The sequence below is a fragment of the Lissotriton helveticus genome, chromosome 2_1 (genome assembly GCF_964261635.1).
Source record: "Lissotriton helveticus chromosome 2_1, aLisHel1.1, whole genome shotgun sequence".
Taxonomy (NCBI): Eukaryota; Metazoa; Chordata; class Amphibia; order Caudata; family Salamandridae; genus Lissotriton; species Lissotriton helveticus.
In genome coordinates, this window is record NC_136059.1 from 334,804,974 (window position 1) to 334,821,681 (window position 16,708).

The window sequence follows — 16,708 nt, forward strand, 5'->3', positions numbered from 1 at the left end:
CACTGAGCACAGGACTCACATCTGGACTTACCTGTTGCACTTTGAACATTGCACTGAAGTACACAAAAACATGGTGGGTGGAATGCTTAAATTAGTATAAGCCACTGGCAATTACTCAGAAACGCATTCCAGTCCATCATTATTTTGCACACCTTGTTACCTCAGTTTGCACCTAGCCATATGTAATAAGGTGGGATGGCTGCCAAAAGAACAATGGGTTAAAATGCTACCCTGAGTGGTTTGCAGTGGTTAGACAAATTGCAACCATTCCTCCAAGCACCTTTTGCGTGTTTACTAAAATGCACATGCATACTAAACACCGAAATTATGGAAGAGAGGGATGCTATTTTTATATATTATGCTGCTAGTATTACTGTCACCAACATTCAACATGTATGGATAGACAAGGGTATTAGCTGGCGAGTCCTATTTGTTAACCGTAGTGCCATATAGCAAAGTTGCCATGGGACATAAAGCAAGTAAAGGAAATGGCTGCCACCCCTTTTCGTTTTGTCGTAAAAGACATCCATAGTTGCAAGCATTCAAATGTTGGGACTGTCGCAGATGGAACATTGATTCTGTCATGCTCCTAGCCCAAGTGCCACTCAACTGCTGCCCCTCTTTGAATGACAGGTGAAAATGACCTCAGGTCGTCTCAGAGCGCCCTTGAGACACTGCCACCAAGACACCCCATGTCCATCTTATGGAGGAGTGTTCCTTGGCCTTACTGATCCCCATATGAATTCCATGTTATTAATTCAACCCCTTTGAATTTTTGCTTCTAATCAGTGAATACAAGAATATGCCACCTTTTCTCAGCCACTGTCTGCACCTAGAGCTTTCCTCTGCACTTTTATTTGTATTTTTGGCTTCTAGCAGTTCCTCACTTTACAAAAATACATATTTTCAATCTTGTCTTGATCTGCCTGCGATCAAGGAGTACAGAATTCCAACAGCCTCAGTTCCTTGCACTATCGTAGCCTGCAGGGAAGGCTGTGGATCTTATCAGACATACAAATCTAGATGAAAAATGTGTTAAATACTTGGGAGTTATTTCTGCTGAAAAGAAGAGGAAATCCATGTTTTCTTTTACTTGGAAATCATTATTGAAATCTTCAGCATTTGCCCACGTCATCAGATGTGGATGTTTTTTCCTAAAAGTGAGAGCCGTAGATGGTTCGAAGAGGAAGATAAATGTGCTATTTTTCATTGTGTCAGACAGTTCGTAGAACGCCTCCATTTTTTTTTTTAGATTAGTGTAAAGGTCAAAGTTCTCATCTACGAGAGGGGACCCATAAGGTGTTCAATATGTCATGCATATTTTTATGTCAATGCCATCCTCGGGAAGTAGGGTAGCCTACAGAAATGAGTAAAAGGAAATCCATCTTAAACTAATGTGTAAATGATGTTTTAGGGTTTTGTTTTTTGCCACGAGGCTGCAGGGGTTGACCCTTTGCCCCATGCAGTATGCTGTGGATAGGGAGTTAAATATGAAATACAGTTGAATAGACCATGGGATGTAGCGAGCTGACCCCAAACCACCTCTATCGATGTATATAGTACGGATTTTTCTATTTATAAATTGTTTAGATTACATAAGTTTGGCAACACAGCTAAAGCTTTCTCAAGGCCAGACCTGGTAATGAGAGTTGTCTCCTGGCTTGGTGCACAGTATTGTGTCATTATGCCATGCAGGCATATGAGGAGTTGCAAAGTCTGATAATCAAATTGTTTGCTAGCGTCCTCTGCCCACCTAGACCATATTCTGAAGTGCATTTTTATATAGGTGATGTCTAGATCAGTGACCAATGGACTTGGGTGAATCCAAGCTGTCCATTGGTGAATTCTGCAGTCCAGACCTACAGTTGCCTGTTAGAGGGGTCTGGGGGCATTCACAGACACTGGCATGGCACCATGCTCCAAGTTGCTAGCTTTTTGTGTAGTATGGGGCAGGCTGTTTGCCCTCACGGATGTACCACCAGAATATTGAGTTTTATTCTCCTATAAACATACAGTAGCCAGAACATCGACTCCCACACCAGTAAGGTAAGTATAACAGTACTTAATTTGTGCCAGTGGTTGGTGGTGGACGCCACTGACGCCTCACTGGGACACTTTTGATTCTCTATCGCATGTATTCTGTATTCTTGGTGACTATAACATCTGAGCCTGGCACTGGCTGGCTGAGACTTATCTCGGACCTCCCAGGCATTTGCCAGGTGATTGTGCTTTCTTGTGTGTCGTGTGATGGCACCACGCGAAGTCAGATTTTTCTTTTCTTTACCCGTTAACCGAGTAGTGATGCTGGACGGCGCTACACTGCACTTGTAAGCCACTAAGGACTGACGGCATAGGCAAGCCAGCCCTGCAGAGGGCGTTGGAGGGCATAGGTCCACTAGCTTGTCCGCTGACTGAGCACTCACCAGAGCCCAATGCTGTGTGTACAGAGTATCAGCTGCAGTGTGTTCGCCCGGGTGGCTGCCACAGGAATGATCCAGTCTACATCCACTTTGCTTGGACGGTGTTCTTTGCTGTCCCTGGAATCTTAACAGTCATGGCTACACCATAGTGAGAAAAGTAGATAAGGGAGGGGAAGCAATCCTCCCCTTTCCTGGTTTGCTTGTGAGGTTGGGGTTCTCCCAGAGCACAGCAAGCCAGAAGAAAGCAAATCAAGAATACTCCTGGAGAGAAACCCCCCTCAAGACTCTGGATAGCATGAGAAGATGCAGGACTTGTTTTGTGTAGAAGGGCCGTCCGCTTGTGCTCATCCTACGATCTACAAAACAAATGGCCCTTGGGGATTCTGTCAGAGTGGTTTTCAGAGGCTACTAGGTGAGACAAGAGGTGGCACGGTTTTGTTACGTGGCCTGTCACTTTCCGGGTGGTGCAGGGGCAGGGTGGGAGGGGGGTGAGGGTGTGAATGCATCCAGCGACACCAATGTGCTTGCCTTGTCCGCATCATCAGGCTGGCGTTCTGGCTGCTTGAGCCTTCAGAGCTGAGTGTGAAAGAGAGCGTGCTTGGGTCCAGGGGGAAAGAAAGCAAGGCAGGCACAGATGTAGAGGTTGTCAGACAGTACATCAACATACTGTAGAGATACACATAGAAGAGCCACTACTGATGCTCTTTGCCCATTCACTGCTCTTGTTTGTGTATATATTCTGAAATGGTATTATGCGGAAATTACTCGCTTTTTAGGTCTCGCCTTTTCCATTCCGAAGGAATGGGAAATGGAGATAATTCAAGTGCTCAAAATCCTCGTGAAACCAAGGGCTTTTTGGTGCGGTTTTCTTTGAGTTCACGTGAATCACGTGACCAAACAAGCACGCGCATCAGCCTCCCTCCCTCCCTCCTAATTGCATTTTTTCACGGCCGCACAGCACATCAAAGGGCTTCTCCCAGCGTGTGATCTACAGCTTCTCCTCCCCTAATTATTCATGGCTGGCCGGTGGCCGGCCGTACTTTCAGTTTCCCGGCCGCTCTTGTTGCTTGCGCTGTCTTTCCTCCTCACGCAACTCCCTCTTCTCCCCCTCCCCCACCACAGATCGCTTCTAGCGGCCACCGCGCTTGATCGCAATCACTTTTACTTTCGCAGCCAATGCTTGTTCCTTTCGTCCCCTCACCACCCCGCTCTCTCGTTGTTCATGCCTTACAGTCGCTCTCGCGCACTCCCTCATGCCCTATCTTTTGGGTGTTTTAATTTCGCCTAACTTCTCTGTTTGTTCCAAGTACATAGTTTAGGTTTCGCCTTCACTTTTATCGTCACGCGCGCACCACTCGCGTCCTAAGATCTCCGTCTTGACTGACTGCCTGCTTCCCTCTTAGCAGTTCAACACTAGACCGCGCCCCCTTCAGTTTATTTTTTGCAGGCGGTGTCATCCCTTCACGCTTCTCAGCGGGGCTACCCCGTCAGCCAACTTTTGCACAACCAGCATTTTCTGGTTTATGTTTGGCTGATACTTTGGACCAAAAACACTGTTGCCACATTACTTGTAGCAAGCTCATACAAGACAAAAAAGTAGTAGTCTTCGTAGGAATCAACGTCTTATTCTTAGTATTCAGGAGTTGGCAACTCATTCATTAGATTTAGTCACACTAAAAAACAAGCATTGGCATAGCCAATAGGTCTCGCTTTTGGGACCTTATAAGTATTTAGTTATGCAGCAGAATATCCTTGGTGCAACAACACCAACTGTTGCATGGCTAAACGCTTATAAGGTCCCAAATGCGAGACCTATTGGCTATGCCAATGCTTGTTTATGATGTCAGTGAGCCCTTCTAGCAAATAATTTTATAATGGTCCTACGATGTTCAAAGACATGGCAGTGAGGCAATGCACAGGTTCTGCAATAATGAGGGGGAGGGTGCTGTGATGATGCGGAGACTTAATCTTGGTTTAAGATATTTATTATATGGACACAGAGCAGTCCATTTGCTTCCAGCATCCCAGTCTCCAGCAACTGACTAAACTAGAACCCTTCAAGGTTCTACGTGGCCATGGCTACACCTACAGTTCTTTTTATGACATCACTACATCTTCCCCCTTCTTAACAACAAAACTATTGCAAATAATAAATGACAAATAATACAAAATAGAAAAACAGAAATAATTAATTTAACATTGTTCAATCAGTCTTTGAAGTTTCTTTTGTATCCGTTCTGTTCTTCTAAGAGGAGCACAAACTTTCCCAGTCTCCAGCAACTGACTAAACTAGAACCCTTGAAGGTTCTACGTGGCCATGGCTCACCTACAGTTCTTTCCATGACATCACTACAGGTGCCACATTACACTAAAACTCTAATCCCCATTCAGATTCTGTCCGAAAACACCGCTACCGTCCATTATATCAACAGGCAGGGTGGTGGGAGTGGAAGACGCTTTTTTGGAAGATGACTTACCTGTGGCGGGAGCTTCGTGACAGTGAATGTTTTTGGTAACTGCTCAACTTGCATGTTACCTGCTGGATCACAGGTTAAAACTACACCACAAAATGACCTCGGTGATGTTGTCCCGATTGGAATGTACTTTTTTTTGCCAATTGCCCAGAAGAGCGATGGTCCTCAGTTTTTTGCCATACACTCCCTTTTGAATGATTTCCAAGGGATGCTTTAAGTTTCATTTGGCTTAGGGCATGCTGTAGGCGTTCAACAAGATCCACTACTGTTGAAAGCCCTGTGGACGGCGCTGAAAAATGAAGCACAGATGATCATGATCACCTCAGGTCGGGCAGGGAGCATCTGATATGTCATTTTTATTGGTACTCCGCATTCTAACTCCCCTCCTGCACAGTGCGGATCTGATCTTACAACAGGATAGTCAGGTCTTCCATCCCAGTCTCCAAACACTGTTCTGTAGGTGTGGAAATTAAGTAGTTCCAGATAATCCTCTTGCCTTCATGATGAACTTGTGGACGTCATCTTGGCTGCTAGGAAACCATCTGCAAAATCCAATTATGTGGAGCAGATTTCTTCAGTGGTGTGAGTTGAAATACATAGATCCATTTAAATCCCACTTTTTTGATTCCCTGTGACACTCTGTCTCTTGCTCAGCAGGGTGTGGCAGAGGTCCTGTCTTCCTTCATGTGCCTCCCTGACCAGCAATCCTTGGTTAGATATCCACTAACGGCGTTTGTCCTTTATTTGTTTCCTCCCACTCACATTCATTGTTCCTCAGTGAGATTTGAATCTTATGTTGACTTTCCTGAATCAAGCCCAATGTACTGTAGTCCTGTTTGACTTCTCACGTTAGAGGCCGTAATGCTGGTGGCAATGTCTTCAGCTCGTCAGGTCAGACAATTTCAGGCCATCTCACTTTGTTCACAGTTCATGTTTTTCTCCCCTGATAAGTTGGTCCTTCATACAAGCCCACCTTTCCTGCCCAGGGTGGTACAGACTTTCACTCTCAGCAAGTCCAGTATCCTTCCACGCTGTCCTCTTCCTCACTCCAAACAGAGTGGTCACATTGACTAGACGCCAAATATGCTGGGTCATGTTACGTCAATCATACTTATTAGGACAGATTGGATGATCAGCTTATTCTAGATTTTACAGGAGCTAAAATGGGCAAATGCACCATTTCTGGTTAGGTTATCCTCATCCTCTGTATCACGTTCTCTTATGCCTTAGTTAAAATCTTTTTTGGAGGGTATTACGTGCCCTCGCCACTAAGGCCATAGCTGCTTCTACGCCTCTCATTAGATCCATTCCGGTGATGGGCATCTGCCTGGTGCTACGTCGTCCCTTCATAAGTTTGCCAAACATTACTGCTTGACAGCTCGGGCATGTCCAAGCACACTTGGGATGCGTTGCATGACTTCCTTAGTTAACTGGCACTTGTCAATTCCACCCTCAAGGGAGGTATTGCTTTGGGTTCATAAGCTGAGGCATCTGGGGGAAGATCTGTCCGTAAGAAGTAAAAATACTTACCTTTGGTAACAGTATTCCTGGTAGATGCCTAATATTCATGCAATTTCCCCGCCAACCTCCCTTCTCCCCTAAGGGACTTGAATCATTTGAAGGTATGCAAATATGTTATATGTTGTAATTGGCACTGTTGTAGATGCTTCCTCATTCCCGCCAACCTCCCTTCTCCCCTAAGTGACTTGAATCATTTGATGCTTTGCAAATATGTTATGTGTTTAATTGGCGCTGTTGTTAATGCTTCCTCATTCCCGCCAACCTCCCTTCTCCCCTAAGTGACTTGAATCATTTGAAGGTATGCAAATATGTTATATGTTGTAATTGGCACTGTTGTAGATGCTTCCTCATTCCCGCCAACCTCCCTTCTCCCCTAAGTGACTTGAATCATGTGAAGGTTTGCAAATATGTTATGTGTTGTAATTGGCGCTGTTGTTAATGCTTCCTCAATTCCACTCTGCATGCCTCAAAGGAGTCAAAAAAAGAACCGGACACCGAGGGCAGACCTCTGATTGGTCGCTAATATACTCTAGTGCGATCTCATACAGCAGGTGGACATGAGGCTGCAGCACCTGGCAGTGCTGAAGAGGGTTTTCCAGGGACTCGCTTTCCAGTCCTGACACCTGGAGGGAAATCTGTAAGGAATGTATCCTTCAGAAATATTGTTTGGCAAGTCACTTTTCCTCTGTACACAAGAGGCCTCGGGTTCAACACCCAAAATGCTACATCAATAATCACACACACTGAGTCCTGCATCACCCCACTCTAGGCTGATCTACCAGGAACCCCAAAAATGTTGTTTCTGGAGAATCAAACTACAGAGAAGGACATGATACCCCTTACTTTTCTCTCGTGGTGATTTTCTGACTGAGCGCCGCGTGATCTTTTTAGTTATTTAATGGGTCTCTTGTGCGGTGTGTTGTGTTTGGTGGGTACTAACTTTATAGCAGTAAAAATGATTTACGTATAAGTCATATTCGTGCTTAGCAAAATTAAAATTTCTCTCTGTTTGGTAAACTACACGTCGGTGATTTAGACAGCGTTGGGGTGTTCTGAAATGACTGTGCATTCTTTGTTATTGACGGGCAGCACTGCGCTTTGAAATGACACCCAGCAAGCATCCTACTGTGCAGTAAGAGCTCATGGCGTCATCTGCCTTCGTCGGGGTCCTTAGTAGTGCATCGGGGGCTCTTACTTTGAAAATCTGTGTTTATTTAATTCGGGAATGGAAGTCGGAACGCGAAGCTCCGTCCGCACAGAGTGACCTGGATTCAAGAAGCGGCCGGGATTAAGTTTTGATGGGATCAGAGACGTTGTATTACTATTATTGTTGCTTTTTTGTTACATAAGCGCGGTATCTCTGTTGGAGGAGGGATGCTGTCATTAGAAAGGAAAGGCCTTCATGCGCTTCATGTTAATTAATGAGTCGACTTCTGGCAGTGGGCCCTCGGTGATCTATTTCCAGTGACCCGATAAAATATTTTTCTGACGTCTCTTTTTTTTAATTTGCATTTCTATGTTAATTACCGGGATTCCGCAAGAATGACTTTGTCGGATGCTTGCGTTTGCGCGTGCTGGCGAGGCTATTCGAGAACATCTAGGGGGACATGTTTTTTTTTCAAAATCGGTTTATTGAATATTTTTTCACAGATTACAAACATTGCATAAAGAACGAGAACCACAGTGTGTTAAGACTTACTCTGCAGGTGCACGTACCAGTCCTTAGATAGCTAAAAGAAAATAATTCACACAGTTTCACTTTACAGTGGTGAACAGCTCCCAGTTGTACCCCTCGTGGTACTTTTTATTAACACTAACGGGCAGTGCTACTCTGTAGATCTTTATCAGACACCTACTGTCACATTGAACATGTTTGTTCTAAAATAAACTCGAAATCAAATTCTGTCCACAGACAGAATGGTCTATGGGTTCCTACTGAGACTCGACTGGGTCTCGGAAATCCAGTTACCACTGAGCCGATACAGTGCCTCGGCAAGTAATAAACAACAAAATGAGCATTTAGGCTTTACTTCACATTATACTGTTTTGCAATTTGAGGCCCTGTGAGATAAAGCGATTCACTTAGAATCACTTCATTTCTGTTGGTCAATTGCTGAAGCTTAGATTGAAATTCAGGACCCCAGGTTTTACACTCTGCAGATGTAGCTATACCCATCCTGTCCAGAGCCTATAGACTTACGCAGATGCTAATATGTATTGTGCATGGAAGTTTTTTTTTTCTGAACCTCAAAATATAAATATGGGACACAACGTCCGCTTGTGTAAAGGCCACTGAGTGACTTTGTACACCTTTCTGAGACGTATACGCTAGCTGTCTCCACAGTACGCCTTTGTGCCACTTCTTTTTTTTTTTTTGTTGCTGATTTATATAGTACAAACTCGACCCGAAGGTATTGGAGCACTTTACATGAGCACCAGTTACGTTACACAAGGACACATAACATTTTTTTTGGGGTAGGCACAGGGAGATTAAGTGATTTGCCCAGAATCGCAGGATGTGGAGTCGACCCCGAGGTTCAAACCTTGGTTTCCCAGCTCCAAAGTCGGTAGTCTAGTCGTGAGACCACATCTTCTACCACTGACCTGTTGGGTGCCCCAGATCAATGCAGCTGTGATCCAGCTCCTCTTCCGTGTTTCAAATGGAGGCTTCTTTAGGACATATGTAGGGTAGTGAGATAAGTGAACATGGGCTTCAGCCTTGGCTAGCTGACATACCCATGGCCGTGCTGCTGTGGCAAAATACTGACTATGAGCCGTAAGAGTGACTTTATCTCATCCCTTCCACTCGAAATGTAGACACTCTTCTCTGTTGGTCCTACTGCATACCTGTTAAATTTCTTCTCAGATCTCTATAAAATACATCCTCTAGTAGAATGGTTTTGCATTAGTGAGAGTGCTGTTTTACTAGTTTTTAGAATTACAATTGTGGCTGCATAACTTTTCCAGTGAACTGTATTTACTCCCATCAACTCAATTTGTATCCAAAAAAACATCTGGAGGCAAATAAAATGTAAAATATTATTTTTCTCCGTTTGCGTAGGCTACTTATACTTTGTTGTAGCCAGTGTCGTAGGATTTGAAGCTTGGCAATTAAAACAGAATTGTGAGGTCAGTGGTATTGTACTCCAGTGCTATGCTTCTTCGAATACAGAGCTGGTCTAAGTAGCATGGTCCGGAATAATAATAGAAGCATGTAGCTGTAATCATTTCACCTAAAATATGATGCCCTCCAGAGACAGTAAGAATGCTTGGACTTTTGAAAAATAATTACAACCATTACTTTTGCATGCGGTCCTTTCCTCTACACGACAGACAATGGCATCTAACGTCCGGGGACCTGGACACATCAGTTTCTTTTTAGGTCTCTCCTGTGATAGCGCATGTGCTCTCACTTGCAAAAGATATTGTATACTAGATGGCGCTTGGAGCCCAGAACACCTATTGCTTACTATTTGTGGGCTCCATTGCTACTCATATTTGCTTCTTCCTAAATTTGCAGTTTGTGTCGGCTTCACTTCCTCTTCTTTGTTTTGGAGCGTGGACCAAGTACTGATGGCTTCATTTTGATTAGTGACCTTCTGTTGGTGGTGCTTAAATAGAGATACTACTTTTCTTTCTTCTTCCCTCGTCTTCCCTGTTGTTTCTTCCATCCATTCCCCACACTGCCTTGTCTGTGTTGCTACTTCCCTCCCATCCCCCACACCAACTTGTCTTTGTTTCTTCTTCCCTCCCACCACTACCCCCTTGTTTGTGTTGCTTTTTCCCTCCCATTTTCCCTGTTGCCCCTTCCAATCCCCAACATCCCACCATTGCCTGTGTTGCCCCCATCCGCCATAACACAAAAAGTGCTTTGACATGGCCAGTTCGGGCCGCATCATATCGTTTTTTTCTCTCCAGCTTCCCGTTCCCTCCTACTCTCCCTCCGGTTATCTGTGTTGCCTCTTCCCTCCCAATCCCTACCCTTCCGCCGTCAGTGCTGCCCTTACCTCCACTTACCATAAGCAAAAAAAGTGCTACGACCCAGCCAGCACTGGCTGGGTCATTGCGCTTTTTATTGTTTTCTGTTCCCTAACACCCACCTACCTGCCATAAGAAAAAAAGTGCTGACACGCACAGTGCTGGCCGCATCATACCGCTTTTTTCAGCATCAGGTTTTGGGGGAAAGTATATATTACAGGTGCCGTTTTGCTCCAGGTCAAAGCTGGAAAACTTCAAAAAAGTGAAATCTACTTTTTAGATTTATATTTCTGGTTTGAGCGGAGACCAGTGGGTGGTTTGTTAAATTATTTCTTACCCTGGATTGTTTTTTTTTTTTTTTAAATCTGTTTTATTGAAACATTTGACATACAGTTACATTTCTTGTGTGTGCAATTCAAAGGGGAAACAACAATTTGAGTAGCTCGTACAATATCTGAGCGAATGTTGATTTCTTACCCTGGATTGTTAACAAGGTTATGTGGTTAACATGTTAAATGATGGAAGAAAGGTCTTGTATTTGACAAGAGCCCACTGACCCTGGAACTTCCATCACTCCTAAAACATACAGCACCAGGCTGTCTGTCACTGGTGACTGCTCCTCGCATAGCCCAACTCACTCCCACCCTTAACTCATACGATGTGATTTTGTTTGCTTAGCACATATCCTGCTTCAGGAGCCAAACCGTTTCTCTCACAACATATTCAGAGCAAATAAACGTGTCTGCCTACTTGAGAAACTCCTTACAAATACAGAACAGGCAAAGCAAGAGCAGTGCAAACTTCCCACACAGTTTTTGTATTGATTTCTAGGCATAAGTTCTTCAATGCTGCCTGAAAAGAAAGATTTGCTTGTTTTACATCTTTTCCAAAAACAGTAAGTGAAGAGAAACTGTTGGAATGTAAACGAGGAGAATAAAGTCTGAAACTCATGTATTGAAAGTGAGTTTATATACCTGAATCTTTTCTCAGATGATTGATAGCGGAATTCACAGAATGATGCACAAAGGTAAACTTAGACATTTGGTCTAAATTTAGAGACCCACCCTGAGTGCGAACATAAAGATAGTACTCGTAAATGCCCTTTGTGAAATCCCAAAGTTGTGAACTTAGATGTTGTGTCAAAGTTTAGACCAAACGTCTCATTTTACCTTTGTGAATCGGGCCCGGAGTTTAAGGATGTTATAAGGGCAATTGTGTTAAGTAACACTCCTTTTACTTCTGCCTATTGTCTCTTTTGGTGGATCTCGGGGAAGTGATATTGTGAACATCCCACATAATGGTAAAACGCTTTGTGCTGGTGCATTGAGACATGGTCCAGTCCATCACCTTCTGTTTATGCATTCTCTAAGACAGCGCATGCTGTGCAGTATGGTTAAAACCGATTGTCAAAAGCTATTGGTCCTAAAAGCGACACCTGTTGTCTTTGCCAATGTTTCTTCTTTTAAGTCTTAGGCACACTCTCATGTGCAAGATCATGAAGATGTTTACCACATTCAACATGCCTTCAGCAGGTGCAGCGTGTGCAGCAGGTGTGGCGCTGTTTGTGCTCTCTCCATCTGTGAACAAAGGGCACTACCTTTCTGTTGTGGTGCTAATTCTTGGCTTCCTTCTCTTTCCTTACTGCAAATTAAGTATCTGGTAAACTGATTGATTCCAAATGTATTGACTGCACTTTGTGTAGAATCATTTTCACACAGTAACACACACATTGAGCTGTCTGATCCTAAAGTACCCTCTGGGACGGTTTGCGCTTAATCCCTCCCCCTTTCGGATATTTGTGTCCCATCAATGGGCGGCGGCAAACTATTGATAAATGGCACTGCGGTTCGGAAGAAGAAGGGGTACTCCCAGAGCTTTTAAGTGGGCCGGGTCTCAAGGGGTCTGAGCACCGGCAGTTTTTTAAAGGAGGCCTCAAACCGGGTCTCTATCGGGCTCTGTTTTGAGCCCTGGCACAGGCGGTCCATTTTTTTCCCGGACTGCTGTCATTGCAGTCCGGACAAAAAGTGCCAGGGCGCAAAACTGCCCAATAGAGACCCGTTTCGAGACAGCAGGCACATGGATGTGCGCTGCCCACACTGCTCACTTCTCCCTAGTGGAGAAGTTACGTCATGACGTCATGCCAGGTGAGTGTTGTAGGGGGAAGGGAAATCCTTTAAAGAGTCATTTTCTTTCTGGATTTCCCTTCTCTTTCTGAAACGCAAGAGCAGCAACATTGTGGTAGGGTCACCAGGGTTTTAATTGGAAGTGTTTTCAATATTATATGTAACAAGCCATAGTTGCAGCTTATTTATCTTTTGCAACTAATAACCATTGACAAAGCCAACAGCCCTTACTTGTTTTAGGTATGATGTTACTTGTTGTATCACACATCTGGATGCAATGACAGAAACCGCAAAATACAAGTCGAGCGGCACACTATGGTAAACGCAGATTTTTAGCGTAAGTGTTTTAAAGCCATACCCCTAATTACACTGGCCACACCCCTTTGAGAGACCCACCAGTTTTTTCATCCCACTTAAAGCCCTGGGGACTCCCCTTTCATGCTCCTTTTTCAATGAGAAGCAAAGAGCACATTCCGAGTCAGGAAGGCCGTTACTACTCATGATACATAGTGAGTAGACTGTCTGTGAATGGGACCTCATAAATACGCTGCGCATCTGGCCAGAAGATTCTTTGCCAAAGTAGATAGTTGACTTATTTTATATGATGGGATACTTTGTAAATAAAGTAGAAAAGGTAAAATAAACTATTAAAGGAAAATATGTATCAAACAATAAATGAGCAACAAAGTAGTCCGGTAACAGGTACACAGGGATACTGATACCAAGCACTGTCTCATCATGTTGCCTGAAGGCAGTGTTGTTGCACAACAAAAACGAGTTCCATTTCCAAAGCTAATTCACGTCCTCTTGAAAGTGAAACACCTTGCTGTACGAACAAGAGAACCCCGCCTTGGCCCTGCCCGTGGATTAGTAAATGTCTAGAATCTGTGATTTGTAGACTGAACGACTGGAGGGCTTGTAGTTAAGACAGCTCCCTGCAATGCAGCCACCCTGCTCGTGCCAGCTCTTATGGGAGGGGACACTGTTCATTGTGGGACTTAGATCTGAATACAGTTTACTGCCGCGATTAAAGCAATGAAATTATGTTAATGGAATTAAAAACTGCCATATTGACTCGACGAATTTATTCTCCATAGACTGTCATGAAAGTAGTGGCATAAAAGTATCACTTTGACTCGGTAGAGTCAATGCATCATGTTTTGTATCAATTTAACAAATATGATACTGTTAAAGATCTGAAGTGGAATCCTCCTATTTGCTAATAAAAGTGAGTAGAAAAGAAATGGAGGTGCAGATAAGTCAGAGAAATGTGTTTGGATGGAAGGAACCACTCTTGTTCAATGATGTTGGAAGCACTTGGTTTTCTCGATCGTTCAATCAGTCTTCTTCGTTGCGAAGGGGATCTCTGCTCACACTTAATTATTTATACAAACACATGGTGTTGGTTCCTTTGCCTCTACATATAAGTATTTGTTGCCCAGTGTGGAGATTGTAACCTAGGTTTTTATGTTACGCATTCTAGCCCTGAAGAACTCCGCTTTAAGACGAAACACATGTTGGGTAGGATCCAATTGAAAGCTTTATGAGAAATAAAGAAGAAGAAAAAGAACATTTGTGGACACATTTATTATGAACTGTGCCTAATACTATGGACAATTATTGCTGAGGATATAATATCTTTTGTTCTTAATCGTGGGAACCTTGTCTACATATTTGGTGATGGTTGGATGGCCATTACCTATATCCTTGTGAGCACCCTGATATTGTGAAGCATACAACCCACAATGCAGCGCATTGAGTACCCAATCAACCCTTTCTGTTTCATTTAATTTCTAAGCAATTGGTATTCTCAACCTGAAAAAAGTACATGTTATATCTGAACTCAGCCCAAAGTACCCCTTTTATGGTGGTGTAGTAACTTCATAGCTGCATTCAGAAAGCAATGGTTTGTTCCCAAACGGAGATGCTGGTCACATTGTGCACACTTGCAGTCAAACGCCTCTGACTCTCCCTCCACTTACCTCATTATTCGCTGCTTGTAGATGCCACTTCCCCTCCTTCCCCCCCCAGTTACCACTCCTGTTCTCCACCGTCCTGGCACCTACGGCCTCGCCCACCCCCAGACTTGCTCAGCCCCCGCATGCGGCTTTGTTTCTTTCGCCGCTTCTTCCAGTCCTCACTCTTGCCTCTCATGATCATGTGCCCTCACTTTGTTATAGGAAGGACAGGAGGTAACCCATAGACCACGTTGGGATGGGTGTATCATGTAAACAAAAACAGTTCCCAACAGGTATTATTTAAAAGACTGTTTCAATGAAGTATGCCACAGGCATTACTGAGAACAGAACACAAGGAGTCAAAAAGGTTTGAAAGAAGGGTGGTATTATTCACCAAGGACAAAGGGGTAATGATTATGCATTTACAGTTAAGACAGCACTGTAAAGATTAGATCTTGTGACAACCCAGTGGCACTTGGTGCAAGGTGCTATATACAGTTTTAAGTGAAATGAAAAGTGCAAGTGCTTTTAAAAACAGCATAAGTGGCGCATAAATGAAAGTATGTACATCAATTAAAGCTTCAATTACAGAACAAGTTACAATCACTTGGAAAAACAGTTATTTTCTGGTAAGAGCTTTAAGTGCGATATGCGTCATGTGATTCAGGCTGTGTGGTCGACGGCGTTTCGATCCCCTTGGGTTGGGATCGTCATCAGGACGGGGTTGTCGATGAGTACAGTGCTGTGGACAAAGGAGGGGAGTAATGAGCGGGGCAAATTATCGGGCGGAGAGAGGGAGGTGAGAGGTGGAGGAACATGCATTCGGACTGAATCGCATCAGGTATAACGTGAGAAAGGGAGGGTGACTGTAGTGATGGCCAGAAAGGGAGGGAGGGTGCTATTTGGGGGTGACTAGTGTGGAAAATTGGCCAGGAGAAGAAGAAACCTTTCAGTGGAATGGTGATCCACACATAAGGATATAAACTTACAAGGAGCCAGGCAGGGTTGCGTGGCTGGCGGCACAAGGCGGTTATTGGGGCCAATTGCTGGAGAAAAAATACTAACATTAGTATTAGACCGCCGGAGTATTTCATGATCGTGAGGGAAGTTCTAAAGGTGTAAATACCTGGTCGCGGTATGTCCTAGGGCTGCTCACAGAGTTGGGCAGCGTCTGGATAAGGGAAGAAGGAGAGCGCGCGGTCAGTCAGCTTGTTAAAGCTCCGTGATCGAGCAGGTAATGACCCCTGCGTCGGATCTGGGCGTGCAGTCTCTAGGAGAGGCTCTTACCTGAAGAAAGGAATAGCACAGAAGGCGGGAGCTCATCTGGCATGGCTGGTCGGCAATGAATGCTGGAGCAGACCGCGCATTCCCTGCATCCTGGAATATGTTCAGGCTGCCGCGCGGGGGGGGCGGAGTAAGGACGCATGCCAGGGGCGGGGTTTGAGGAGTGTTGGGGAGGTGGCGCGAGGCGATAGGCGTGAGTGAGAGAAGGGGGCGGGAATGGGAAGGGTAGGGGAGGGGATGAAGGGCGTGGGCTTTGGTTCCTATGGCTACCCAAGTAAACAGGAAAAAGACAGTGTCAGAACGCCGTAAAGACGGGCGGCGGCGCTAGGGAAAGCGCGAGGAGAGTTGTACAACCAATTGGAGGCATGTGTAATAGTTACACACCTCCGGTGACGCAGGGGACCAGAGTCTTAGGCCAAAAAGTGCATGTAATTCATTACAGTAATTACCACATTACAATAAACCATAGGCCAAAAGGGTACATGTAATTCATTACAGTAAATCTCATATTACAATAAAATTAAAAGTAATGCATTGTAGGATGAGAACGGATCACCATTAAGCATGTATTTAACATGAAAAAGGGGGGGGGGGGTTGGTATAAAACCAGGTGGTTAACTTACAGGAAGGTATTTAAGGCTTGGGAGGTCGAGACAGTTTAGGGTCCTGGTAGGGATGAAGGATCATTTGAATAATAATACAGTTGTCATATATTGCGTGAAATGCAATTCAGGGAAAATCAGAGGGGATTAGATGGAGATGGTACTGGTCCATTCATCAAGGGTGTTAAGCCCGCGGTTGACCGAGTCAACCCTGGCGATCCATTTGCATTCTGCTCTGTTGAGCAGAGCAGTCATGTTACCCCCTCTGAGGGGTAGGGTAGGTTTCTCAATGACCTGCCATCTGAGGTCCGTGTCCGTATGAGAGTGCTCAATGAAGTGTGAGACCAG

The 16,708-nt window shown here is 44.5% G+C and overlaps 1 protein-coding gene across 4 annotated transcripts in view; it reads left to right on the forward strand.

Annotated features, from left to right (window-relative positions):
• Positions 1-16,708, forward strand: part of RAI14 (retinoic acid induced 14) — a 450,945-nt gene that overhangs the window by 247,269 nt on the left and 186,968 nt on the right. The window lies entirely within an intron of this gene.